This window comes from Bos mutus, chromosome 3 (genome assembly GCF_027580195.1).
Source record: "Bos mutus isolate GX-2022 chromosome 3, NWIPB_WYAK_1.1, whole genome shotgun sequence".
Taxonomy (NCBI): Eukaryota; Metazoa; Chordata; class Mammalia; order Artiodactyla; family Bovidae; genus Bos; species Bos mutus.
Window position 1 is genome coordinate 87648996 of NC_091619.1, and position 27311 is coordinate 87676306.

The window sequence follows — 27311 nt, forward strand, 5'->3', positions numbered from 1 at the left end:
AGCAAGGAGTTCCACAGGCAGACAATGGACATTTCAGACCTCGAAGAGTTCAAAGGGGCAGAGATTCGGGTACCCACAGAATGTAATGAAGGAAAGCCCTTAGGGAGGCCCCATCCCTTCATTTTACCGAGGGAATAAATGGAGGACCAGAGACGGTATTTAATTATTTAAGATCAGGAAACAGGAGTGCCCAAACTGGAGCTGAAACCCTGGGTCATTGTTGTTTAGTCGCTCAGTCGTGTCTGACTCTTTGTGACACTACAGACTGTAGCCCGCCAGGCTCCTCTATTCATGGCATTTCCCAGGCAAGAATACTGGGGTGGGTTGCCATCTCCTCCAGGGAAATCTTCTCAACCCAGAGATCAAACCCACATGTCTTGCATTGGCAGGTGGATTCTTTACCACTGAACTAATCTATGGTTTGTTTTTATTAGTAACTTAGTAGTCAGACATACTGTAAGAGTTATTCACACTTGTTTCAGTTCAGTTCAGTTCAGTCGCTCAGTTGTGTTCAACACTTTGCGACCCCATGAATCGCAGCACGCCAGGCCTCCCTGTCCATCATCAACTCCCGGAGTTCACTCAACTCATGTCCATCAAGTCAGTGATGCCATCCAGCCATCTCATCCTCTGTCGTCCCCTTCTCCTCCTGCCCCCAATCCCTCCCAGCATCAGAGTCCTTTCCAATGAGTCAACTCTTCGCATGAGGTGGCCAAAATACTGGAGTTTTAGCTGTAGCATCATTCCTTCCAAAGAAATCCCAGGGCTGATCTCCTTTAGGATGGACTGATTGGATCTCCTTGCAGTCCAAGGGACTCTCAAGAGTCTTCTCCAACACCACAGTTCAAAAGCATCAATTCTTCGGTGCTCAGCTTTCTTCACAGTCCCACTCTCACATCCATACATGACCACTGGAAAAACCATAGCCTTGACTAGATGGACCTTTGTTGGCAAAGTAATGTCTCTGCTTTTGAATATGCTATCTAGGTTGGTCATAACTTTCCTTCCAAGGAGTAAGCGTCTTTTAATTTCATGGCTGCAGTCACGCTTGTTTAGCAGTTACTAAATGAGTATATTATATACATTCCTTTCTTTTAGCCCTTGGGGCAACTCTGTGAGGTAGACAGTATTTTACAAGAAAGAAAACTGAGACTGAGAGAAGTAACTTGCCCAGGGTCACATGGAAAGTCTAAGCCAGGAGCCCAGGCTCTAAATGATAAGCAGATAAAGAAAGGAGGGTGTGACCCAAAAAACCCCTTTCAACGTATATATTTTTATCTTCCTTATTCATATAAGGAAACCAAGTTTCAGAAACAGTCAGTGACTTGCCCAAGGTCACAGAGCAATAAAGCGGTGGAGTAGGCAGTGGTCTGGATCACATTATACCCAAAGTCCAAAGTGTGAGACCATTCCTGGGTTCTCTACTCCTAGCACAGCCCCCTTCTTGCATAGAGAAGCAGTCAAAGCCCCTTGTCTCTTGCTCACCTTTCAAATCTTCCAGACAGCTCTGCCTTGGGAATGTTGTCCTCGGCAGGCAAAGTGGCTTTAATCAAATCTCACTTTCCAATGAGGGGTTATTAATATTATCCTAACAGGATGGTGACCCAGTTCTTCCAGCTGCCAACATGGTGATTTTCTGCATTCCTCCTCACTTTTTCTTGCACAGCTTTGTTATCAGGGGGTCTGGATCACATTATACGCAAAATACCAGCATGTGAGACGCTTTTAGCTCCACGACCCTTTGCAGAAGCCACTTGGTCAAGCCCCTTTGGTTTATGTTTGCAGGATAAGCATCAAGGGGCAAAGCCTGGTCAGGACAGTGGTGCTGGAGGCACGGGGCCTACTTGAAGTTCACTAGCACCTCTTAAATCTGGGTGAAGAGTGACAGGTAGACAGAATTATGAATTGGGGGTGGAAAAATGAGTCTTCTCAAATATTTCTGTTCATGAGTAACCCTCACTGACTGAGTGAACAGGCTGCATGCAAGGGTTCAAAATTAATTAGGCTCATCTGGCTTGTCTTCACTGCTAAATAAGATATCTATCTCTGAGGGCTTGGCTTCCAGAAGCAGTGTTTGGAAGGAGGGTTTCTACTGTGGAAGGAAGCTCTAGACCAGACCCCAGGAGGTCTGGGGGGCTTGAGTCAGCTCTGCTAATGGCTGACCCTGTCACCCTGGAAAAGGCAATTCACCTCTCTAGGCCCATCATTATTCATTCACATTTCTAGAAGTGCTCCTGTGGGCCTGGCATTTTTGTAACGGTTGAGACAACTTGTAACAAGACAGCTGCTGCAGTGGAAGACCTCGAGGCTTCTGTGGGGAAATGAGCAAGGCCAGAGACTGTGGATTCTATGCTGCTCTGGGGTATGGCCAAAGGAGCCCTGGAAGACCTGCTATCAATAGGACGCTAGCCTTATGGAATCTGTGTGATAATTTTAAGTTTCCCCTTTTACTGGGTAAATGCAGCCCCTAACCTGTGGCACAGCGTGATAAGCAGAGCCCAGGCAGATGTTTGTGTCCCCAGTTGCCTCCTGGGCTGATCACTCTTTTATTTTTTACATTTAATTTAATTTTAATTTTATCTTGGAATGTAGTCACTTTATAATATTGTGTTAGTTTCCAGATCACTCTTGCCTGATGAACAACTCGCTTATCTGAACACAGCAGCCCTGAATGTCGACTGAGATAGAAAGGTCCAGTAGAGGAAGAGATGGCAGAGGCCATTTCAGGCTGAGGAAAGAGCATGCATAAACCCTGCAGGCTGGAGAGAGAGCTGCCTCAGCTTGGGGACCTGCCTGTGGTTCACTGACTGGAAGGCTGAGTGGATTGTGTCTTATTAGGGGGTGTTGAAGAGAGAGGAAGTTGGGAAGATTGGCAGAGGCTGTTTCTTCACTTATGAAGCAAACAGTGGGCATCAGTTCAAGTGTAGTATTGGAACACTAGGGGAAAGAGTGGACAAAAACCAACCTAATCCCCTTCCCTGGGGGAATTCACATTCTAGTGAGACCCTGATGGGCCTCCAGTGTCCAGTGTTCTGACCCACTTCCCCTCTAGCACTGTAAGAACCGCCAACTGAGATAATGTATGTAAAAGGCCTTTGGGAAGTGGGAACTTCTGGATCATTCCAATGAATAATCACTTTTAATGTTGTTGTTGTTGTGCTGCACACCGTATAGGATCTTAATTCTCTGATTCTCTGACCAGGAATTGAACCTAGGCCATAGCAGTGAAAGCGTCAAATCCTAACCACTGGACCACCAGGGAATTTCCAGTCACTTCTCCCCCTATCCCATGTTAAAAGTCTTTATTGAATTTGTAACAGTATTGCTTCTATTTCATGTTTTGTGTGGGGTTTTTTTTTTTTTGCCAAGATGCATGTGAGGTCTTAGCTCCCACCAGGGATTGAATCTGCACCCCTGGATCACCAGAGAAGTCCCCTCAATCACTTTTAATATTAATCTGATTGACCAATACTGGTGCTCAGGGATTTGGGGACCTGTTCCTGGCACCCACCTGATCCTCCCTTCTGGGAAGAAGACATCTTTGGTTGTGGTCATAATGCTACAGGAAATGTGATGCCTTCCTTTGCTCTGCTCTCAAGACCCATTCTGACCAGGAGAGATCCATCCCTCTCTTGGACAGCTGAGCAGGCTGGACAGGATGTGACATCCTGGGGCCAGTATAGGAATTCACTGGCTTGTTCTCAGGCTGTGAGCACCTGCTGTGGTCAAAGGTTCTTTCCCTTCTGGCTGAAGCACCCATGCGAATGAGAGAGTCACTTAAAAATCACAAACAAAAGGGAAACTCTGTCTCTGTGGTTAGAGAGGGATGTCCCCGGGCTAGCAGTTGTGTCTATCCTGATCAATAGATAGGTCTGGTTCAGTGAAAGAGGCTGATTCCTAGGCCTGGGAACTTGTCCTCTCCATCACTGTGTGACTGTAGGCAAGTCAATTCCCCTTTCTGGGTGCTAGTTCTTTCCTCTATTACCAGGAAGTTGGACTTACTCAGGCTTGAGCACAGAATCATTTGAACTTTTTTGGGGAACCTCGATATATAAAGTAGATAAGAGAGATGAAGATGCAGTAGAGGCAGGTTCCTGGAGATCTGTTGACCTCACCTCATCCTGTCTCATCTTCCCTGGACAGACTTCTCCCACTATTACCCTGCAGTCATAGTGGAATTTGGTTTAAAAATAAATGGATTATATAATTTTCATTCTAACTGGGTCTTCTGGCCTCTAGGCTCAGGGTAGGGGGTGAGGGTAATTTAAAAAGTCTTGTGACAACTTCTACAATTTTGTGTATACATGGAAATGGTTATCCAGCCCTCTTTCTATTCAATATAAATATAATTTGGATTATCTGGGGGACCCTCTATTTCCATGCATAGACATGAAGTTTCATTGGCTCCATTTGACTTTGTATTTATGACTGTGACAATACCATGAACGTGTCTAAAATGTTTCCCATCTCACTTTCCATGCAGTATGTTTCCCAAATTGGACAATCTGTGATTTTATTTTTTCGTAAAAGGGATGTATTTGCTAGAGGCCAGCAGCATAAATAAGATAGGAATTTATTTCCCTCTCACATATGAAGTTCAGGTAGATTATCAAGGGATAGAATGATGGCTTCTTTTTTTCTCACTTTATTTATTTTTTAATTGAAGGATAATTGCTTTACAGAATTTTGTGGTATTCCATCTGTCATACAGCAACAAGAATCAGCCATAGGTGCACCCATATCTCCTCCCTCTCAAACCTCCCTCCCATCTCCCACCCCATCCCACCCTTATAGATTGTCACAGAGCCCCTGTTTGAGTTCTCTGAGACATACAGCAAATTCCCATTGGCTATCTATTTTGTATATAGTATTGTAAGTTTCCTTGTTACTCTCCCCATACACATACATCTCACCCTCTCCCTCCTCCCCTCCCCCTCCCCCACGACCATGTCCATAGGTTTGTTCTCTATGTTTCTTCACTGCTGCCCTGCAAATTAATTCATCAGTACCACCGTTCTAGATTCCATATCGAATGATAGAAGAACCCAAGTTCTTCCCATTGTGCTGCCTTATGGTCCTCATCACGCGCCTTCCATCCTATGATCCAGGATGGCAGTTCCTGCCATCAAATGTGCGTTTCATCCAACAGGAAGAGGAAAAGAGGAATTAGGGAGAGCTTACCATTTCTTTTTCAGGGAAGAATTTGCACATATCACTTTTTTTCATATTCCACTACCTATAATTTGATCATATGGCCACCCTTACCTTTAAGTAAGGCCAAGAAATCACTTTACCTGGGTAGTCTTGTGACTAGATAAAAATTCTGTCATTATGCAAAAGAAGAGAACAGACCAATGGGCCAAGTGGAAATCTCTACCAAGAGTCTAGCCATTTCTCGGGCATGGATTTTTACACTTTTTTTAGGTGTGGAATTCTGTGATGTGAGTAGCATCTAAAAACTTCAACCTGGACCGGTACTCAAGATTTCAGCTAATCCAGTCTCTTTCATCAAATGATGATGATGTTATGAACCCATTTTACAGATAAGGCAGCAGAGAGATTATGTGACATGCCCAGGGTTAACTTTGTCAGTAGCCCAAGGAGAAATTCATGTTGTAGAGATAATCACAGAAATGGTGGGATTCCCTGAGAACCTGAAAGGGCCCTTTTCTCTGTGCTTTTTATTCCTCTTCCCATGACATCCTGGCTCTTTAGACCATACCTTACCACTGATGCTATAATTTGAGGGATAATGTGGACTCTGATCGGGGGACTGGGATGTCCTGAGGGAGCCCGAGCTTTGCAGTTACACATAGCTGGTGTTCAATAGTAGTTCTGCGTTTTATGACTGTGTTGCTGTGGGCGAGGCATTTTCTCTTGACTTTAGTTTCCTCTTGTTTAAAAAGAAGAGCGTATCCATCTCCAAGGTTTCTTCCCACCCTTCCTTCTTCCTTCCACCCTTTCTCACTGCCCCTGTCCCCTTTCCTCCTTTCTTTTTTTCACTCATAGAATGAATGTATAAAGGAATCTGGTCTGGGACTTAGTACTGCTAAGTGAAAACCAGTGGTAGTTTCCTTCCTTTCTTCCTTCTTCTTTCCTCTTCTCCTTTCATTTTCTTTCTCTTGTTTCAGTTTCATGTAATTTTAGATATTTTTTCCCACCAGGTTCATTAGTCACAGGACCCAGAGGACTTAGATTCTCTGGTGCCCAGAAATAGTTGCCCCGATGGGTGAACTTCTAGTTCCCTTTACCAGTTTTTTTTTTTTTTTTTTTCTTTCTGAATCAGACAAAGAGAACTTCAGTACCTCTTGGGTTTCCCCCTCTGATACCTTATCACTGTACCCTAACTTGGTAATTTCTCCCCTTCTATGTGTAAAATTTTTTGAGTGCTTGAAAATATCTCGTGCTTCCTGTGGGGTTTTCTCTCCCTTGTATGTAGCTCTGGTTTTCTATAAGCTCCTTGAGGACAGGGAAGGACATCTGTGTATTCCCACCTTTACGTGCTACAGAAGTGAAAACAGAAGCCTGATTGGAGATGAACTTCCGTTGAGCGAGGACCCTGTGTTCTGCTTCTTCGCATTCATCATTTGTTATGTGAAGAACAAAGGAAGAAAAGAGGAGTGAAGGGAAAGGGAAAGAAGGAGGGCTGGGGGAGAAAGGGAGAAGATTGGAAAGTGAAAATGTTAGTTGCTCAGTTAGTGTCCTACTCTGTGACCCCATGGACTGTAGCCCACCAGGTTCCTCTGACCATGAATTCTCCAGGCAAGAATACTGGGTTGGGTAGCCTCTCCCTTCTCCAGGGAATCTTCCTGATCTAGGGATTGAACTCGAGTCTCCTGCATTGTAGGCAGATTCTTTACTGTCTGAACCACCAGGGAAGCCAGAAGGAGGAAGGGAGAAGGTGGGAAATCAGCACTTATTAAGCACAAAAAGTACCAGCTTTTAAAACATGCTGTCTTACTTAATCTTGACAGCACATGTGTGAGACAAATTACGAAGGATAAGATTGAGGCCCAGAAAGGTGCTGTCACTTGTCCAAGTTCCCATAGCACATAGGAAGCAAAATGAGAAGCGGAAACAAGGTCTGTGAAGCTGAGGTCAGGCTCATAAGAGCCTTGAACCTTGAACCACGAGTCAGAGTTACTGACACAGTCAAGTGTGAGAATTAAATGGACTGTGTAGGAAGCCAGATCTGTCTCAGGGATTCCTTTTAACAATAGTAATAAAAAGTTCTGTAACCTTGACAAAGTCGCTGGCTGTCTTGGAACCTCAGTTTCCCCATCTGTCATGAAGGGGGCCCTCTGTAAGTGTGGGGGTCCCTCTCAGCTCTTTTGTGTGGCTTACAGCCTCTCTCCCTGAATTCCTAACCATCAGGGTGAGCCATTTAAACATGATAGATTCTTCCAGGAGGAACCATGCCTCTTTAGCTAGGTCAGGCCAACCAAACTTATTTGGGGTTTTTGATGAGATTTCTCTTAATTGATTGGGGTGAGGAGTTCAGAGCTAAATTGGAAGACTAGCTTTTCAGCTCCAAGATGGAAGAGACTGGGGCCTGACATTACTTGAGGTTGTCTGCCCTTTTTGAAGGCTGATGAGAGAGCATTCTGCACCCAGCCACACTCCCTCCTCCCTGGAGAGCACAAGGGGAGCTGATGAACAATGAATAATAAATAAGCTGTCTTGGTCCTGGAAGAAATGATGTCAAATTTCTGGGGCTTTCCTTTTTGCCTCTCTCCATTGCTGGACAGTTTTCAATGTTCTTTTGTTTTGTTTTGTCTATCTCTTTTTCTTTTCTTCTCTGCCTCCTCTCCTCCTTCTCTCCTTCCCTCTCTCAACTTTCCTTCTTCCTTCCGAATATTTTCTTATTCTAAGTTTCAAAACATTTAGGAGAATAAGAGATTTGGAATGATAATGCTCTCCAGAGTCTAGTTTACAGTGATTTTTATGTCTTCTGATGTTAGTATTTTCTGTCTCTTCCTTATTCATAGAACTAAAGATTCATTAATAGTAGCAATAGTTACAACTGGCAGAACTTAACAATGGATACCAAGCACCATTCTTTCAGGTCCTACAAGGCACTACATTCTTTCACTCAACAAATATTTATGAAGCATCCAACCATTTCCAGGCGCCATCATGGAAAAGATTCAGCCACGACCAAGGCAGAGTCTCTTTTCCTAATGGAGCTGACATTGTAGTTGGAAGCAGACAATGAGCAAGTAAACAAATATTTAATGTATTTTCAGGTTATTTAATTGTATCTTCAAAACAACCTCATGGCAGCTATTGTAGGTTCATTTTACACATGCATAAACACTGAGGTGTGGATAATGAAATTATCTGTCCAAAATCAGGTGAGAAGTTTGAATGCGCCCCAGCCCAGTGGTCTTTGTAGGACCCAATGAAGCTTTTTATTGTGAGTCCAGAGACAGTAAAACTGTGAGACTATGAAACTGAAGCTCCAGAGCTCTTCACTTGCATGGGCCATTCCTCAAGTCACTCAGGACCCAAGTTTTAATCCCTTAGTGCGGGCCCATCACATTTTATAAGCCTTGGGCTTCACAAAACCTGGACCAGTCTTCACTGACATGAGGATTCACAGACTTCCAGTTTTCCTCAAGAACTCAGAAGCCAATGGAGGAGAAAGACATGAAAATAAAACACTGTAATACATAGAGATGAGCGCTATAATGGAGGTGTTATGGACTAAATTGTGCCCTTCAAATTCATATGTTGAGACTCTAACCCTCAATGTGTGGTTGTATTTAGAGATAGGGCTTTTAGGGAGGCAATTAAAGGAGGTCATAAGGGTTGGGCTTTTTATAAGGAGAAGAGACAGCAGAGAGCTATCTCTCGGTGTGCACACACAAAGCAAAGCTCGTGTGAACACACAGAGAGAAGGCAGCTGTCTGTAAGCCAGAAAGAGAGCTCTTAGCAGAAGCTGAGTTTGCTGACATCTTGGTCATGGATTCTAGCATCCAGAACTCTGAGAAAATACATTTTTGTTGTTTACACAAAAATGGAATTTTGCCGTGGTATCCCCAAGCAGACTTGTATAGGATGGATGTACAAGGGAGATGGATTTGAGGATGGGAAAGCATTCCAGGCAAAGAAAACAGCTGAGTAAAGATGTGGAGACCTGAGATAGCACAGCATACCTGTGCCCAAGGCATGCACGTGTGCATGTGTATTCAGTCACTAAGTCGTGTCTGACTCTTTGTGATCCCATGAACTGTAGCCCATCAGGCTCCTCTGTCCGTGGGATTTCCCAGGCAAGAATATTGGAGTGGGTTGCCATTTCCTCCTCCAGGGGATCTTCCCGACCCAGGGACTGAACTGGCCTCTCCTGTGCCTCCTGTATTGGCAGGTGGAGCCTTTACCACTGAGCCACCTGGGAAGCTCCAACTTACCTGTAGAATCATAAATAATAATTATGCATACTTATGGAGTACAGAGGCAGAGATAAACAATGGCGGGTGGGTGGGGGAAGACCAAAACCATGTAAGATGCCAGGCTCAAGACTGGGTTTTACTGATAGATGTGGAAGTGCCCCTGGTTTGCCCTTGAGCAGGGCAGAGTCAAAACCATCATGGTGGCAGGAGGAGGGAGATGGATGGGAGGGAGGGACACTACTCAGGTGACTTCTGTAATAGCTCTGGTAAGAAAGGGTATAGCTCTGAAGTAGGTCAGTGGAGTTGGAGACAAGGATATGTTTTGGAACTGGGAGGAGGGAATGGGAGAGAGGAGGAGGAGGAGCAAGAGTCACACTTGAGTTTCTCACTTGGATGTCTGGTGCTTTTGGCCACATCAAAAGTGACTTGTATATATACCTAGATTTAATTTAATTATGAGGAAAAGGGTTTGGAGTTTTTTATATTTCAAAGAAATATCAGGTGGAGGTGTGCTATGGTCCTAGATTTGCAGGTTTGGTCAGCTGGATGCTCTGCTGTGTGGAAGCCAGCAGAGTGGGAATAGGGTGTCCAGGAGGCATGCGAGTGGATCTGCAGGCAGCCTTCATTAGCAGCATTATGCTTCTCAGTAGGATGATGGTTCCTTTTTTTTTTTTTTTGAATAAACATGAAACAAGCCAAGGAGGTTGCAATGTTATAGAATTAGTCAGTGTCAAACTTGGTAACTGCTTGGCTTAGGACAAAGAGTCTGATAGAGTTCTGATCTTGACCTAACTTACTATATGCCTTTGGGTGGATCGTATACTGTCTCTAGGTCTCAGTCTCATCTTCTCAAAAATGAACCACTTGGGTTAAATGATCTTTAAATTCTGTTTTAGTGCTCACATTCTATACATCACTGTTTAACCAACATTATGTTAAAAAATGTACATAAATCAAGAGTTTGGGGGAAGATTAGGGTTTTATTTCTGAGGACAATACCTAATTCAGTCGCAAAACAACAAGCTTTAACTCCTTTGACATTTCATCTCAGGCTGGACTCATAGAGGACTCTGGGGAGAAGAGATTATCTGGATATCATCTAGATCAGTTTCTTTATTCCAGACTTGAAAAGAATGAGGAACAGCGAGAGCATCACCCGAGGTCATACAGCTGGTGAATAGCAGAGACAGGAACTGAACACAAGTCTCCCAAAAAGGGCCACAAGGGGCATATAACCACCAGGTTATGCACTGCATGACTTTGTAGACTCTTATGTGAGTGGTACCCCTGAAATTATGGAGGCAGAGATCCTGCTCTTGATCCCTACTTTGCACTCCTCTCACTCTATGTATCTAGTTGTTTAAAATGCCTCCTCACCCCTCTGGATACCCAGCACCTCTCTTCTTCCCTTTTCCTTGCCAGTTGGAATCCTATTCATCCTTTAAAACTCAGTACAAATATGACCTCTGTGTCCCCTTTCTTCCCTTTGTACATACCCCTATGGCCATATATGGAATTTCCAGGTGGTTCACTGGCAAAGAATCTGCCTGCTGATGCTGGAGATGCAAGAGACATGGGTTTGATTCCTGGGTCAGGAAGATCCCTTGGAGAAGGAAAAGGCAATCCACTCCAGTATTCTTGCTTGGAAAATTCCATGGACAGAGAATCCTGGTAGGCTACAGTCCATAGGGTCACAAAGAGTTGGACAAAACTAAGTGACTGAGCACTCATGCATGCAATGGCCATATATACATAACACATTACATGGGAATGGTTTCTTATTTGTCTACAATTAACAACATTCAGAAAACTAAGATCACGGCATCTGGTCCCATCACGTCATGGGAAATAGATGGGGAAACAGTGGAAACAGTGTCAGACTTTATTTTTGGGGGGCTCCAAAATCACTGCAGATGATGATTGCAGCCATGAAATTAATAGACGCTTACTCCTTGGAAGGAAAGTTATGTCCAACCTAGACAGCATATTGAAAAGCAGAGATATTACCTTGCCAACAAAAGTCCGTCTAGTCAAGGCTATGGCTTTTCCAGTGGTCATGTATGGATGTGAGAGTTGGACTTAAAGAAAGCTGAGCGCCGAAGAATTGTGTTCAAAAAAGCTTTTGAACTGTGGTGCTGGAGAAGACTTGAGAGTCCCTTGGCCTGCAAGGAGATCCAACCAGTCCATCCTAAAGGAGATCAGTCCTGGGTGTTCATTGGAAGGACTGATGTTGAAGCTGAAACTCCAATACTTTGGCCACCTCATGCGAAGAGTTGACTCATTGGAAAAGACCCTGATGCTGGGAGGGATTGGGGGCAGGAGGAGAAGGGGACGACAGAGGATGAGATGTCTGGATGGCATCACCGACTCGATGGACGTGAGTTTGAGTGAACTCCGGGAGTTGGTGATGGACAGGGAGGCCTGGCGTGCTGCGATTCATGGGGTCACAAAGAGTCAGACACCACTGAGTGACTGAACTGAACTGAACTGAACCCAAAAGGGTAGGAATTGTGTCTTATTCATCTCTGTACTTCTAACGTCTAGCCCACGTGCTCAATTAATGTCCATGAAATGAATGAAAACAAAGGATAAATGATAGGATGAGTGTAAAATGAGGTTTGCTGGAGAATATAGAATCAAACAGAAAAGCTTAGGAAGCCATGTCCCATGAGGTGTAAATGAGACTGTGGTTTTCCTCTCATCTGGCTATTTCTTGGACCCACAGGTCATCACCCTCATTAATGACAGCTCCCCTAAGCTGTAAGCAGGAAATGCTTTGGTATCAGGCCTGATGGCCCATATTGAAGACATAATCCTTTGGCCCGTGACTCACCAATGGATTCCAGAAGGCTCAGTGTGGGTGGCCTTCCTCAATCAATCAATGGTTGGGCGTCCCAGCTTGTGATTGGATCCAAGCCACCCAAGCGTAGAGGTCTCTCAGATGCATCCTGTATGGAGCCCTCTGGCCATCAGGCCTGTGTAAGTTGTAGCCACCCACCAGGAGATGCAGACCAGCATCCATAAAAGCCAGCTTTTATGACCACTGACACCCCCTTGAGCATGGTCATTATGATTATTTAACATTTATGAGACACCCTTGGTGCAGTGGGGCTAAGGGAAAGCCAGTTTGGCAGTCTCAACACAAACGGATGTTTCTATATAACCGTACAGAGGTGATCCCTCCCACCCAGATTAGTTCATTTACAACTACATTCAGGAGCTCATATAGGCCACAGCAAACCTGAATGTATTCTGTATAGTATCAATCCAGGCATTAACCCAGGGAAACCTCAGTTAATCAAAACCCAGAGAAGGAAAATTCTCAATTAACTCTTTTGATTTTTACACTACCATTGATTTGTTCTCTGAGTGATGTTGATGTGCAAAGTCTTTTGTTCACTCTTTCTCATTCAATAAAACATATAAACTGCTGACCATGCCACATCATGTGTCTGCTCTTGACATTGTAGAGATAAATAGACAGCCTGTACCCCTAGACAAGGCAATCTTATGGGGAAGAGAGGCATGGAAATAGAAATATAGTCTTGCAGGTGAAGTGTAAAAGCCAAGTTGATAGAAAAGTGGAGGGCTAGAGGAAGGAGTGGTTAACAGGTTAGGCAAGCTTTATAGGAGAAAAAGCTCAAGATGGCATTTGATTGATGATGACAATTTCCAGTGGGTTGTACAGAACCACACAGGAATGTGTGGACCTTATAGGAGAGGAAATGAATGAACAAATGAATGGGAAGGTAGAATGTCACAGAAGATTGAGAGAACCCTAAGATATGCAGAAGGGCTGAAATCTACAGCGTGAGGGGATGAGGTAGAAAATCTGGGCAAGGACTAGATTATAAAGGCCTTGATCATTGTTTAAGAAGTGACTGCTGGAAGACTTCCTTGGTGGTCCAGTGGTTAAGACTCTGCACCCCAAATGCAGAGAGCCCAGGTTCGATCCCTGGTTGGGGAACTGATCCTACATGCTGCAACTAAGAGTTTCCATACCACAGCTAAGACCCAGCACAGCCAAGTAAATAAATAAAAGAAGAAGTGACTGCTGCATTTGGAAACATGGGTCTCCTTGCAGTGCTCTCATCCCTTGATTTGGGTGGCATCACATTCTGATGCAGCGGCTCCTACCTCTTTGGCCATGTCTCCCCTCTATTATTTCGGAGAAGGCACTGGCAACCCACTTCAGTACTCTTGCCTGGTAAATCCCATGGACGGAGGAGCCTGGAAGGCTGCAGTCCATGGGGTCGCTAAGAGTCGGACATGACTGAGTGACTTCACTTTCACTTTTCACTTTCATGCATTGGAGAAAAAAATGGCAACCCATTCCAGTGTTCTTGCCTAGAGAATCCCAGGGATGAGGGAGCCTGGTGGGCTGCCGTCTATGGGGTCTCGCAGAGTCAGACACGACTGAAGAGATTTAGCAGCAGTAGGAGCCTCTGTTATTTACATGGAACTATCTTCCTCTGCCCATGCTTTAATGACAGTTCCTCAGGGTTCCTGCCCCTGTTTTTCTCACTCTAGATCCTTCTCTGAGCAAGTTTCCTACTGCAGTGATTCCCCAAATGACATCCCTCATCCAGATACAGTCTTTTCTTAACTCCATATAAGTACATAGACCTAACTGCCTATGGGACATCTCTACCCAATGGGGCAGCCATCTGCTCCCTAAACCTTCATTTGTTGTGTGTTTCCAGTCTTACGAAAAGTGTCAATACCTGGAACTCTCCTAGACTCTTTACTTTCCCTCATTTGTTGTTGTTCAGTCACTCAGTTTTGTCTGACTCTTCAAATCAATTCCACCAACCATGCATTCATTCACCCATTAGATATTTATGGAGTTCTTATGTTTTTTCAGAGATTTGACCAGCATCTGGGGATGTGGAAATGAGTAAAACAGAGCCCTGACCTTTGAGGAGGAGTCAGAAGAAAGGGACAGGATTAGGTGGCTGTCCCTGTGGATGTAGCAAGACAGGGCTGTGGGTGCAAGGTGAAGGCCCCTATCCCAGCTGGATGGCTGGGCTGGTGTGAAGGAGATCTGGCAAAGCCTCTTCAGGAGAAGATGCCTGTGCTGGGTCTCAAATACTGAGTAGCATTTGGGCAGTGCAATAAGAGGTGGGAGATGGTGAGGGGAGGGAGTTGTTCTGGAAGAAGGGTCACAAGAGGAAGTGAATAGAGATAATACATGGCACAGCTGAGAGCTGCTGGGGAGAAAAATGGGTGGTAAGAGATAAGCAGCTGAGAGTCCCTTGGACAGCAAGGAGATAAAACCAGTCAATCCTAAAGGAAATCAACCTTGAATATTCATTGAAAGGACTGATGCTGAAGCTCCAAATACTTGGTCCACCTGATGTGAAGAGCTGACTTTTTGGAAAAGACCTTGATGCTGGGAAAGATTGAGGGCAGAAGGAGAAGGGGGCAACAGAGGATGAGATGTTTGGATGGCGTCATTGACTCAATGGACATGAGTTTGAGCAAACCCCAGGAGATAATGAAGAACAAGGAAGCCTGGTGTGCTGCAGTCCATGGGGTCACAAAGAGTCAGACATGACTTAGTGACTGAACAACAACAACAAGGGAAACAGGAAAGGAACCTGGTGTTTGGAGCTGGGAACTAACCTGATCAGGTTAATTGTGCAGGAAGAGCATGTCAACAGGTGGGGTAGGTTGTCAGGGGAGGGAGGGTCTGCTACTATAAGAAGGTCATGAAGAGGTGATGAGGTCAGACTTGAGGTAGGTGCTCTAGGAATGGAGAGACAGTGCTGCTGGGGAGACAGCTCTCAAGTAGGGTGAGCTGCCTTGCTCATCATTTGACTGTGGGTATGGTCCCAGGGTAGAAGGAAGGGGCTGAGGTTTTTTCCTTGAGTGAGAGGTGAATATTGCTCGTGTTTTTGGAACACAGGAGTGGAAGCAGGCTTTGAGCATAAAAACCTTCAACTTTAGACCAGATTTGAGATATTATATGCCAAAAAGTGTTGCACACTTGATTTTCTCCCTGTTCATGGAATGGGGGCAGACTGCAGCTCCTGGATCTGACCTTGACCTCTCTGGGTTGAATCCGTAACCTTGAACTGGGCACAGAGATCCAGGACAGAGCAGAGGGCTGCTGGGCCATGTGGATGGTGGGAGTGAAGTCATAGTCACCTTTGCTGCCCCGCAGACTGCTGGCTGTGGTGGGGCTCCTGCTCTGCTCCATTTCCCACTAGGAATGCTGGGTCACTGGAGAAATGCAGCCATCCCCATCCATACCAAAGAGGGAGAAGCTCCTTGAACCCTGCCTATCCATGCTGCCATGCCCCTCCGCCTCCACAGTTCAGTTCAGTTCAGTTCAGTCACTCAGTCATGTCCAACTCTTTGTGACCCCATGAACTGCAGCATGCCAGGCCTTCCTGTCCATCACCAACTCCCAGAATTTACCCAAACTCATGTCCATTGAGTCAGTGATGCCATCCAACCATCTCATCTTCTGTCGTCCCCTTCTCCTCCTGCCCTCAATCTTTCCCAGAATCAGGGTCTTTTCCAATGAGTCAGCTCTTCGCATCAGGTGGCCAAAGTATTGGAGTTTCAGCTTCAATATCCATCCTTCCAATGAACACCCAGGACTGATCTCCTTTAGGATGGACTGGTTGGATCTCCTTGCAGTCCAAGGGACTCTCAAGAGTCTTCTCCAGCACCACAGTTCAAAAGCACCAATTCTTCACATGTTTCTCATTAAAGGGCTAATGGAGGGGCTGCTGTGGTTGGTGGATTTGTCATTACTCTGTCCTCCTCCGATTTAATCCTCCAGAAAATCTTATGATTTTAAAGGGAAAGGGGTGCTGAAGAAGAGCTTGCCGTTCTCTGGGAAAAATGAGTTTTAGGGTTCTGTCTAGATGATGGTTTCCTTTTCTCTTTCTTTGTTTTGCTTTTTGTTCATTTTGTTACAAAGGGCAGGTGTCTCCTGTTGTCTTTGAACAGAGTAGCATCCCTCTGGTACTTTCTTAGAGCAAGTGAAATGGGGTAAGTCTGAAGGAAGGACGGTGGGCATGGGGTTGCTAGCTCTGAGCCTCTCCTTCCTCATCTGTAAGAGGCTGGCCTAGATAAAGTCCAAGTCCTCTTAGCTCTAAGCATCTAAGATATGGTTCTGAGGGTCAGTGAGTTGGGGCAGCAGCACCAACGAATGGGAAAACAGGGAGTCAGGAGTCCTCACTCTGCTTGCTAGCTGTGAGAGCCTGGGCAATTCAATTCACCTCCCTGAATCAGGATTTTCCTGTCTGTCAAATAAAGACAGTTATCCTGTTTATATATTTTCAGGCTATTAGGAGGAACAAATGGAAATGTCAGAGTGTAATTTGTAAAGGGCTGCACCCTTCAAGGAACTTGGGTCCAGTGGATGACTTTGCTCATCTAAGTCCTTCAACAATTTAAGCCGGTTGAATTGTGCCCTAGAACATGGTCAGTATGAATAGTGTGAATAACCCAGATTCCTCCTCAGTGAGACCAAGATTTCCTCATCTGTATCATAAGTACAATAATAACTATCCCACAAGGTTGTAGTTAGGAATAAATAACATAATTCCATTCACTTCTTTTATCCATTCATCTATCAGTCCATCCATCCATCCATCCAACCATATATAAACAAACCTATCACACTTGTTGTTTATCAGATTCTTTGCTGACCTCTGGGGACACAGAAATGAATAGGACATGGTCCTGTCCTCTGTGAAAGCACAATCTAGGTAGAAAGACACAAAACTAACAATAAATAAATAAATAAAACAAGTTGTTGAGGGATACATGTACTCTAGATGTTTGGGAGCCCCATAGAAGGGCAGCATTTAGCTTAGTTTGGGGGTCAGCTAAGTTTCTTTGGAAGAGGTGGCATCTAAGCTGAGACTAGAATGAGTCAGCCGGTGCTGGGAGGGTTAAGAGAGGGCAAGGGGGACCACCATCCAGACAAAGGGGCCAACATGGAATATTCTATCTTCACAGCTTTGCATGACTTACTCCCTTACTTCTTTCAGGCCTCTATGCAAAATATCCCCTCCTCACAGATATTTTCCCTGAGCACCTTGTTCACTGTCCATCCCTTTATCCTGCTTTAGTCTCCTTCACATCACTTATCATGACCTGAAGTTGTAGTGTATTTAATTTTGTATTCTTAGGGTATTCTCTATTGAGAGGCAAACTCAGTGTGGGCAGGGACCTCATCTGTGTTGCTCAGTGCTGATCCCCATAACTTCATGTCTGATGCTGTATTAGTTTGTCAGGGTTGCTGTAGCAAGGTGTTATAGGCTGGGTGACTAAAGCAACAGAAATGTATTTTCTCACATTTCTGGAGGCTAGGGATCTGAGATCAAGGGGTCTGCAGACTTGGTTCCTTCTGAGGGCTGTGAGAAAGAATCTGATTCATGTCTTTCTCCTATCTCCTGGTGGTTTGCTGGCAGTCTTTGGTGTTTCTCATCTTGTAGACATATCCCCTTGCTCTCTGCCTTCATCTTCATGTGGTATTACCCCCATGTGTATGCGTGCAAATTGTCCCTGTTTATAAGGACACAATTCACCCTATTCCAGTATGACTTCCTCTTAATTAATTACATCTGCAATGACCCTATTTCCAAATCAGGTCACATTCTGAGATATTGGAGGTTAGGACTTTAAGATGTGGATTTTGGGGAAAGGGACACAATTCCCCCCACCAAAGACCCATAATAGATAGTTAGGATATAAGTGTTGAATGAAGGAATGCATGGATAAAGGCACAGAGGCAAGAATTAGCATGGTGCCTCTGGGGGGCTCTGGGTTGTTTGGGATTCTTGGAGCTTCAAGGGCAAGTCAGGGCTTGGTAAGCACTAACACCCAGGAGGTGTGTATACCTCCTCTTTAGCACATGAGAAGCCTCCAATCAGAGGTAGCTGCTACCATTCTAATTTCTACTGGTTGTTAAGTGGAATGCATGACCATCTCTGTGGCTATGCATCTTTGCTCTTAGAAGACCCCTTTCACATCATGGCAGAGCTGAGTGTTAGCAGCTTGGGCCAACACCGTCCTGTTTGTTGTTGTTGTTCAGTCACTAAGTCATGTCAAACTTTTGTGACCCCATGGACTGAAGCACGGCAGGCTTCCTTGTCCTTCACTATCTTCCAGAGTTTGCTCAAACTCATGTGCATTGAGTTGATGAAGCCATCTCATCCTCTGTCATCCCCTTCTGCTTCTGCCCTCAATCTTTCCTAGCATGAGGGTCTTTTCCAGTATGTTGGCTCTTCACATCAAATGGCCAAAGGATTGGAGTTTCAGCTTCAGCATTGGTCCTTCCAGTGACTATTCAGGGTTGATTTCTTTAGGATTGACTGGTTTGATCTCCTTGCTTTCCAAGGGACTCTCAAGAGTCTTCTACAGCACCCCATTTCGAAAGCATTAATTCTTTGGCACTCAACCTTCTTCACGGTACAACTCTCACATCCATACATGACTACTGGAAAAACCATAGCTTTGACTATATGGACCTTTGTCTTAAAGTAATGTCTCTGTTTTTTAATATGCTGCCTAGTTTTGTTTTAACTTTTCTTCCAAGGAGCAAGTGTCTTGGTTTTGTGGCTTAAATCACCATCCACAGTGATTTTGGAGCCCAAGAAAGTATCCTGTTTACCAAGAACCATATGCACATCAGCTTACTCAGCAGGTCCCAAAGACCTATGTCTTATATGAGGCCTTCTAACCTGGTCACCTTTTCTTTACATCCCAACAATGGGCTGCCTTCTGCTCTCTGATAAACAGCCTATCATTCATGAGCTGAGATCAGGAATGGTTACAGAGGCTGTAATATGTTTCCTTTAGGGTCATAGCCTCTGAGAAACAGTTTCTGATTAATCAACCCTTGTGATAAAGCTTGGGAAAGGTAACAGGACATAAATAGCAACGGAAACCAAGATTAATGTGGAAATGTCCTTGAGATATCAGGATAGGAAGTTGGGAAGGAGCCAAGGGGGCTCCTTAAAGAATAAGCCGGAGTCAGAGGGAGATAACCTCAGAGCAGAATGAAAAGGGTGGTGACTGCCTGTCATGAATCCAGCCTCTGCCACCTACTCGCTCTAGAATCAGGGCGTAAGTTATCCTTCCACTTGAACCTCAGTTTCCCTAGCTCAAAGGCAGGGATCCTATGACCGGAGTCATTGTGAAAATGCTAGAGGATGAATAAGAGTTTAACATAGAGCCTGGAATTTAACAAGACTTCAATACATGGTAACAACTATAATATCATATACAAATTAAGTGCTTATAATGGTCAAGGCATTATTCTAAGTGATTTGACCCCATGAAGTGGCTACAATCATAAAACTCATTTTGCAGTTGAGAAAACTGATATTCAGAGGGTTTAAGTAAATGCCCAAGGTCACATAGTTACTAAGCAGTGAAACTGAGATTCACACTCGGGCCGTCTGTCCAGGAGCCCATGCTTTTAATGGTTATGCTGTGTAACTCTTGGCCTAATTATAATTGATGTTAGTATCCTTTAGTTATATGATGAGACTTTAGGGCATTTTCAATCAAGAATACTGGACGTAAGACAAATAACAAAAGTTATTAAATGATTCCTAGGTGCTAGGCAACAAAATACTTATATCACTTAACCCTCACATGCAGTCTGGAAAAAATGCATTCATCACCTGTATTTTAGAAATAAGGAAATCATGACTCAGAATTATTGTATAGCTACGATTCAAACCCAAGTCTGTCTCAGTCCAAAGCCCAAGTTCTCTCCACTCCCTCTGCATCCGGGAAACTCACTGGACGTGCAGTGGGGGCTAGCATGACATCCAGAGCCCCATCTCTAAGGAGTGATTAAAACTGGGAAGGCTCTTCCTCACTTGCGTCAGAGCTGAGTAAGGTAAGGAAGACCATTATCAAGTTCACAAGGCACCAGGTCCAAAATGAGTAACAAGTCAGACTCCCAGGGGAAGTTAAGAGGGCAATAGGAAAAATACTGCTGGGTTATGGTAGTCCATGAAAGCCCAGAGGAAAATTCAGCCAGTAAGGAAGATGGATAGGAGAGCTTATAGTTAAAACTGGCTGGAGGTAAGGAAGGAAGTGATTGACCTAATTTTAGAAAGCCTCAGACTCTGAGGCTCCTAAGGGATGAGACAGGGAGTTTGGGTGAGGAATATTTACCATTTATCATCCCTTGGCCTCTGCAGGAGGGGTAGGGGATGATCCAGCTTGGAGACATCCTCCAGTGGGGTAGTAAAATGATGAGCTTTGAAGTCAGGGAGAACTAGGGTTGAGCAGCAATGGTCAACACTAGAGGTGAGGTGGGAAAGGCTTTCTCAGGGATCATCAGTAGGGTCTCAACCAAAGATCTGATTTATTCAAGAATCTGAAAACATTCTTCAGTGAAAACTATTATTAAATGCTGCTTGTACTGTGCTATGGACCGTGCATATACTGTTTTCAGAAGACTTGAAATGCCAGTGATAGCTTAAAAACTGTACACTTGATGGAGAAGGAAGGCAGTTTAATGTTTTATCTGGATCCAGAGGTGCATCAACGTAAAGGACAGCTCCAATCAACAAACACGATGATATCCAAGAAGAAATGGTTGGTGATGGACAATTCAGAAATGCTTCCCCAAAAGGTGAATGGTTCTTTCAAAAGTTTCAGGTCCTAACCCTTGTAGAAAACACTGACGCCCAACATGCTAATTCTTAGTCCAAGAAACACGGGTCATCCAGGGATTATAAAAAACACTGGGACTTCCCTGGTGACCCAGTGCTTAAGACTCCACCTGCTGATGCAGGGGACATGGATTGAATCCCTGGTCAGGGAACTAAGATCCCACAAGCAACGGGGCAGCTAAGCCTGTGTACCGTAACTACTAAGTCCGCACTGTAGAGCCTGCAAGCCACAACTACTGAAGTCCGTGCTCCCTAGATCCCGTGCTCTACAACAGGAGAAGCCACTGCGAGGAGAAGCCACCACGACTACAGAAAACTCGAGGCCAAAAAAATACATAAATGAAAATTTAAAAAGCAAACAAACAAAACCCCCAACTTCTTTCATCTCTCTGAGGCTTGTCTTCCTCATCTATGAAACGGGACAAAAGTATCTGCCTGTTAGAGTTTTTGTGAGTGATTATATGAGAAAGGTTGAAAGAGCCTAATAAATTGCCTGGCTTATGGTGGGCAATGAATTAATGTTCATTGGGTGAATCTCAAGGGGAGATGAAATGTTTGTAAAAGGAAGTCTTCACTGAATCATGATAAAAGTGTCATCAGTAGATTTCTAGTTTCTTTAGATCAGAAAAGAAGTTTTCATGTCTTCTGTGTTTGGCCTTTCTTTTGTTCAATACCTACTATGCTCTCAAAGCTTTAAGACTGCTTAATAATGCACGAGCATAAATGCATGTACTCAAACCCTGGCATACAGTATTGTTGCCAATACATAATGCTTGCTGAAGTTTGCCTTATAGGACTTTAACATCATTATCTCTTTTTTATTCAAAATTAAGATATATTTATGGTTGCTTTCCTGATTTTAAAAATAATAAATATTGGTTGAAAATAATTTTATTAATTCAGGATGATATAGCTAAGTCACTTCAGTCGTGTCCGACTCTGTGCGACCCCATAGACGGCAGCCCACCAGGCTCCCCCGTCCCTGGGATTCTCCAGGCAAGAACACTGGAGTGGGTTGCCATTTCCTTCTCCAGTGCATGAAAGTGAAAAGTGAAAGTGAAGTTGCTCAGTCGTGTCCGACTCCTAGCGACCCCATGGACTGCAGCCTACCAGGCTCCTCCGCCCATGGGATTTTTCCAGCCAAGAGTACTGGAGTGGGGTGCCATTGCCTTCTCCGCAGGATGATATGGAGTAGCAAGTAAAAGAATTCTCTCTAATTTGACTTTCGAGCATAACCATTTTTTAGTGTGTATATGCTTCTAGAGTTTATTTTATATGCTTATAAACCTATATGTTGCATTCTACACACACACACACACACACACCCCTAGTGCAGAATTTTTATCTCTAGCTGGGCACACTTCCACCCAGAATAAAGACCACATTGCCCAGTTTTTGTTCTAGCAAGATGTGTGCAGGGAATTAAGTTTTAGACAATAGCATATAAGCAGACAGGTTGTACAGCACCCAGAAGGTTGCTTAAGAGAGGCTGATGCAGGTGGGAGGCATGTCTTTTCAGCCTTTTCTCTGACTCCTTCAGTTCAGTTCAGTCACTCAGTTGTGTCTGACTCTTGGCGAACCCATGGACTGCAGCATGCCAGGCTTCCCTGTCCATCACCAAGTCCCAGAGCCTACTCAAACTCATGCCCATTATGTTGGTGATTCCATCCAACCATCTCATGATCTGTTCTCTGTTCTCCTCCCACCTTCAATCTTTCCCAGCATCAGGGTCTTTTCTAGTGAGTTGGTTCTTTGCATCAGGTGGTCAAAGGATTGGAGTTTCAGCTTCAGCATCAGTCCTTCCAATGAATATTCAGGACTGATTTCCTTTAGGATGGACTGGTTGGATCTCCTTGTAGTCCAAGGGACTCTCAAGAGTCTTCTCCAACACCCCAGTTCAAAAGCATCAATTCTTTGGCACTCAGCTTTCTTTCTAGTCCAGCTCTCACATCCATACATGACTACTGGAAAAACCATAGCTTTGACTAGATGGACCTTTGTTGGCAAAGTAATGTCTCTGCTTTTTAATCTGCTGTCTAGGTTGGTCATAGCTTTTCTTCCAAGGAGCAAGTGTCTTTTAATTTCATGGCTGCAGTCACCATCTGCAGTGATTTTGGAGCCCAAGAAAATAAAGTCTCTCACTGTTTCCATTGCTTCCCCATCTATTTGCCATGAAGTGATGGGACTGGATGCCATGATCTTAGTTTTCTAAATGTTGAATTTTAAGCCAACTTTTTCACTCTCTTCTTTCAACTTTCTTCAAGAGGCTCTTTAGTTCTTTTTCGTTTTCTGTCGTAAATGTGGTGTCATCCGCATACCTGAAGTTATTGATATTTCCCCCGGCAATCTTGATTCCAGCTTGTGGTTCACCCAGCCTGGCATTTTGCATGATGTACTCTGCATATAAGTTAAATAAGCAAGGTGACAATACACAGCCTTGATGTACTTCTTTCCCGATTTGGAACCAGTCTGTTGTTCTATGTCTGGTTCTAACTGTTGCTTCTTGACCTGCATGCCTGACTCCTTCTTAGCTACAAACAGATAGGAAGGCAGAGTTTCGTAGGCATCTTAGGCCATGAAGGGACTCTGCGGATGAAGTCGCACACTGGGGACCAGAAGAGAAGAGCTGAGACATCAATAACTTGAAGGAATCGCCACGCCACTCCCCATCGGCCTGCTCCAGGCTTCTTTAACGTTGGAGAACAACTTCCTGTGATTTTAAGCCACTGTGATGAGGTCTTCTAGGACTGGTGCCTGGACACAGTTTCTAAATGATACATCCTTCCACTTAATAGTATTATATACATGTTTATTTTTTCCCTGTCAATGCATAAAAAAATCCACTGTATTCTTTTTCCTGACTATATAACTATTCCATTGTAAGCATATACCATAATTTCCTCAATTCCTTATTGATGAAACTTAAATTCTTTTCAATTTTTGGAAATGATACACAGTGTAGAACTTAAATCTTTGTGTAGATTTTAATATTTTCTTAGGATAAGGAAAGGAATTTTAGGAGTCTTCCCTGGTGGTCCAGTGGTTAAAACTGTGTACTTCCACTGCAGGGGGCATGGGTTCCATCCCTGGTCAGGGAACTAAGATTCCGCACACTGTGAGGTGTGGCCAAAAAAAGAAGAAGAGGAATTTTAGGGCTAAAAGATATGTGCATTTAAAATTGGTAGTTTAATTAATGAAATTGATTAATGGCTTTGTGTATTGTAATTGATATGTATTGCCAAACTGTCCCTAGAAAAGAGACCGGTAGATTTAAATAAAATTCTGTTTTCTGAGATTTTTCATACATGCAAAGCACAGAGAAGAGCATGAAAAATCTACATACATAACTATTCAGCTTAAGAAGTAGAACATTTCTACAATGGCTTGATGTGCCCTGTGTATCTCATTCCAATGAGACCATCCAACTCATGTCACCCAGCATGCATCCCTAATCTTTCAAAAACCCTGTGGCCAGAGGCTAAGTCCATAGGATTCTTTTACTTGCAAGCCATAGACACTCTTCCCCACCCAAAAAGAATGCATTGGTGCATACAATTTAAATGTGTGGGGTAGAGCTTGCTGGAGAGAGGGGTCAAAAGATGTCATCAGGACCCCGTCTCCCTTCTCCTCTCAGGCCTCCTTTCCTCCACACTGGCTTCATTCTCAGTTTCCTCTAGGCCTTCATCCTTTAGGTTCATATCCTGAATCTGCTGGAAAAAATGGTACCTCTTCTCAGTACCTCCCACATAAGGCCTGGTTTCACTGATTAGATTAACCAAGCTGAGGTACCCATTCTGACTGTACCTATTAATGGCTCCCATTATGGATTTCTCATCTGGAATCTCTCAAACCCTTCTGATGCTCATGAATATTTTTTGCCTGAGATGGGATAACAAGCCCCAGGGTTAAATACCTTTTTGGGAATGTGGCCCTTGGCAGAGGATCCAAGGATAAGCAATGCTAACAGTTACTGAGTGCTATGAAGTACTAGGCCTTTATCTCTTTCATCTGCAAGGTGGGTATAACATCTGTTTTGTAAATGAGGAAAGCAGAGGCTTAGAGAAGATGAATGGCTGCCCTGAGCTCACACAGCTTGTGTGTGTTGGGACTGGGGTTCGGCCTTAGAATTCTCTCACTCCAGTGTCCAGTGGAAACACAGCCAGGGCACGCTGTCTCTCTCGCAATAGGTATGCATTCACCTCACAAGGCTGTTGTAAAGTGTAACATGAAAACACTGTGCAAACTGAAGCGCTTCACAAACATTAGCACATTGACCTCATTGTGATGTCCTAAATTTACCTCCTTCAGGCCCCCTGGGGGAGGGAAGGAGACAGCTTGGTAATTGGCCTGGTAATCCTGAGTAAACAGATTAAGTAAGCGCTGAGAGAGACAAGTTATTCCCTAAACTATTCTTTTTTTCTTTATTTCTACAAATATATTTCAAAAGTATATCTACAACTCTTTGAGATTTTGAGAATCATTAAACACTTATAATAAAGATTTACTCTGGGTGTGCTGGGAGGACCCTACAAGCTATGATGGAAAGAAGTAGGGTTCAGGATAGACTGGTGGGGTGTCTAGCCTGCCTCTGATCATTGTTGGCCCTGCTGTGTACCATGGAGCTGGTATCATCTCCTTGATGACCTTAATTTCCCCATTGGTTCCATGTAAGCTTAGGATAAAGACATTCCCATGCTAAAGCTTTTCATCCATAGAATAATTATGGGGTGAGGGTGATTAGGAGGTGTTGGTGACCCACAGCTAGCCCAGTGTCATCCATGAGAGTCTTAGAAAGAAAAGGAAATTATCTTCCATTGGCTGCAGAGCAACCTTCTTGTGGGCCGAGGAGGAGCTGAGGAATGGGACCCTAGGGGTTTTCCTGCTTCTGGAAATATTTGGTGTTGGTTATTCCCCAGCCAAAAGCTTCATGACCCCTGCAAGGAGTCATTGGAGAACCTGGCCAAGCTCCAGTTTGAATGTGAGGAATATAGGTCATTAGCAAGAGACTTTAATGTCCCGTAAACTGGCTTCCTGGAGGGGAGAGCTCACCCCGGCATAATCAAGCTTTTAGCAAGAAGCTCAGCCAGTTTCCAGCCTGGGGCACACAGAGCTTCTGGAGGACAGGCAGTGCCAGGAGGTGGGAAGAGGGCTGGATTCTGGGTGAGTGGGTCTAGTCCAGGCTCTACCACTGACCTGGGAAGTCGCTCCCTCTCTCTGGGGCTCCTTTTCTTCGTTTTCAGAATGAGGGGTGATTTTGGATGTGCTCTGGGGCTTTCCAGCTCAGACAAAAACCACACAAGGAGATGAAGTGAACAGACTGTGGAGCCTCCTCGCCTGTGTTCTGACACAGCCTTGCTGCTCGCTGTCTCTGGGTCCTTAGTTCATTTACTTAAACTCTCTGTGTCTCAGTTTTCTCATCTGTAAACTGAAAATACTCAGTTTACACACTTTATTGGGTTTTGTGACATTTCAAGTTAAAGCCCTTCAGATAGAGTCTAGATCAAGTAAACACCCTCCACCTATAAAATGTTACTGAGCGAGTGTGCTAAGTCTCTTCAGTCACGTCTAGCTCTTTGCAACCCTATGGACTATAGCCTGCCAGGCACCTCTGTCCATGGGATTCTCCAGGCAAGAATACTGGAGTGGGTTGCCATGCCCTCTTCCAGGGGATCTTCCTGACCCAGAAATCGAACCCACGTCTCTTATATCTCCTGCATTGGCAGGCGGGTTCTTTACCACTAGCACCACCTGGGAACCCAAACCCTCACTGTGATCATCACCCAATCCACAGCAGCCAGTGCCCTCTGTCTAGGAGGGTGGGGTGAGCAGACCTTCTGAGATTGGAACCTCAGGCCTGCAAGGCTCTGGCAACGCATGAGGCTTCCTGTGGTCTTGGGAAGATGCCTTTATGCCCAACTCATTTTGCTGGGGACTCTGTAGGAATGAACTTCCTTCAGCAAGGAAACCCCTGGGAGGGTGGGCGTCAACATGTAAGACTTAGAGGTGTTCTGCTGGGAAGAGGGGAGGGCAAGAGGAAGAAGGGAGAGAAGAGGTGGAAAGACAGGACCAGGCTGACTTGGGTTCAAGTCCTGGCTATGCTGCATCCTTGCTGTGGGAACCTTGAACAAGTCTCTGGATTCCTCTGAACTTCATGTCACTCTTCTTTAAGTTAAGAGCATGGTGCCCAGATGGAGGATTTGTTCAGCATGTGAATCAAACAGTGGAGTGAGAACACGTGGCCTGGTGTTCTAGGGTGTTC

General features: G+C 44.5%; 1 non-coding gene across 1 annotated transcript; it reads left to right on the forward strand.

Annotated features, from left to right (window-relative positions):
• The first annotated feature begins 13286 nt into the window (after nt 1-13286).
• On the forward strand, nt 13287-13359 carry TRNAW-CCA (transfer RNA tryptophan (anticodon CCA)). The gene has a single exon. It is a non-coding gene; the product is annotated as a tRNA-Trp (tRNA).
• Nucleotides 13360-27311: the final 13952 nt, after the last annotated feature.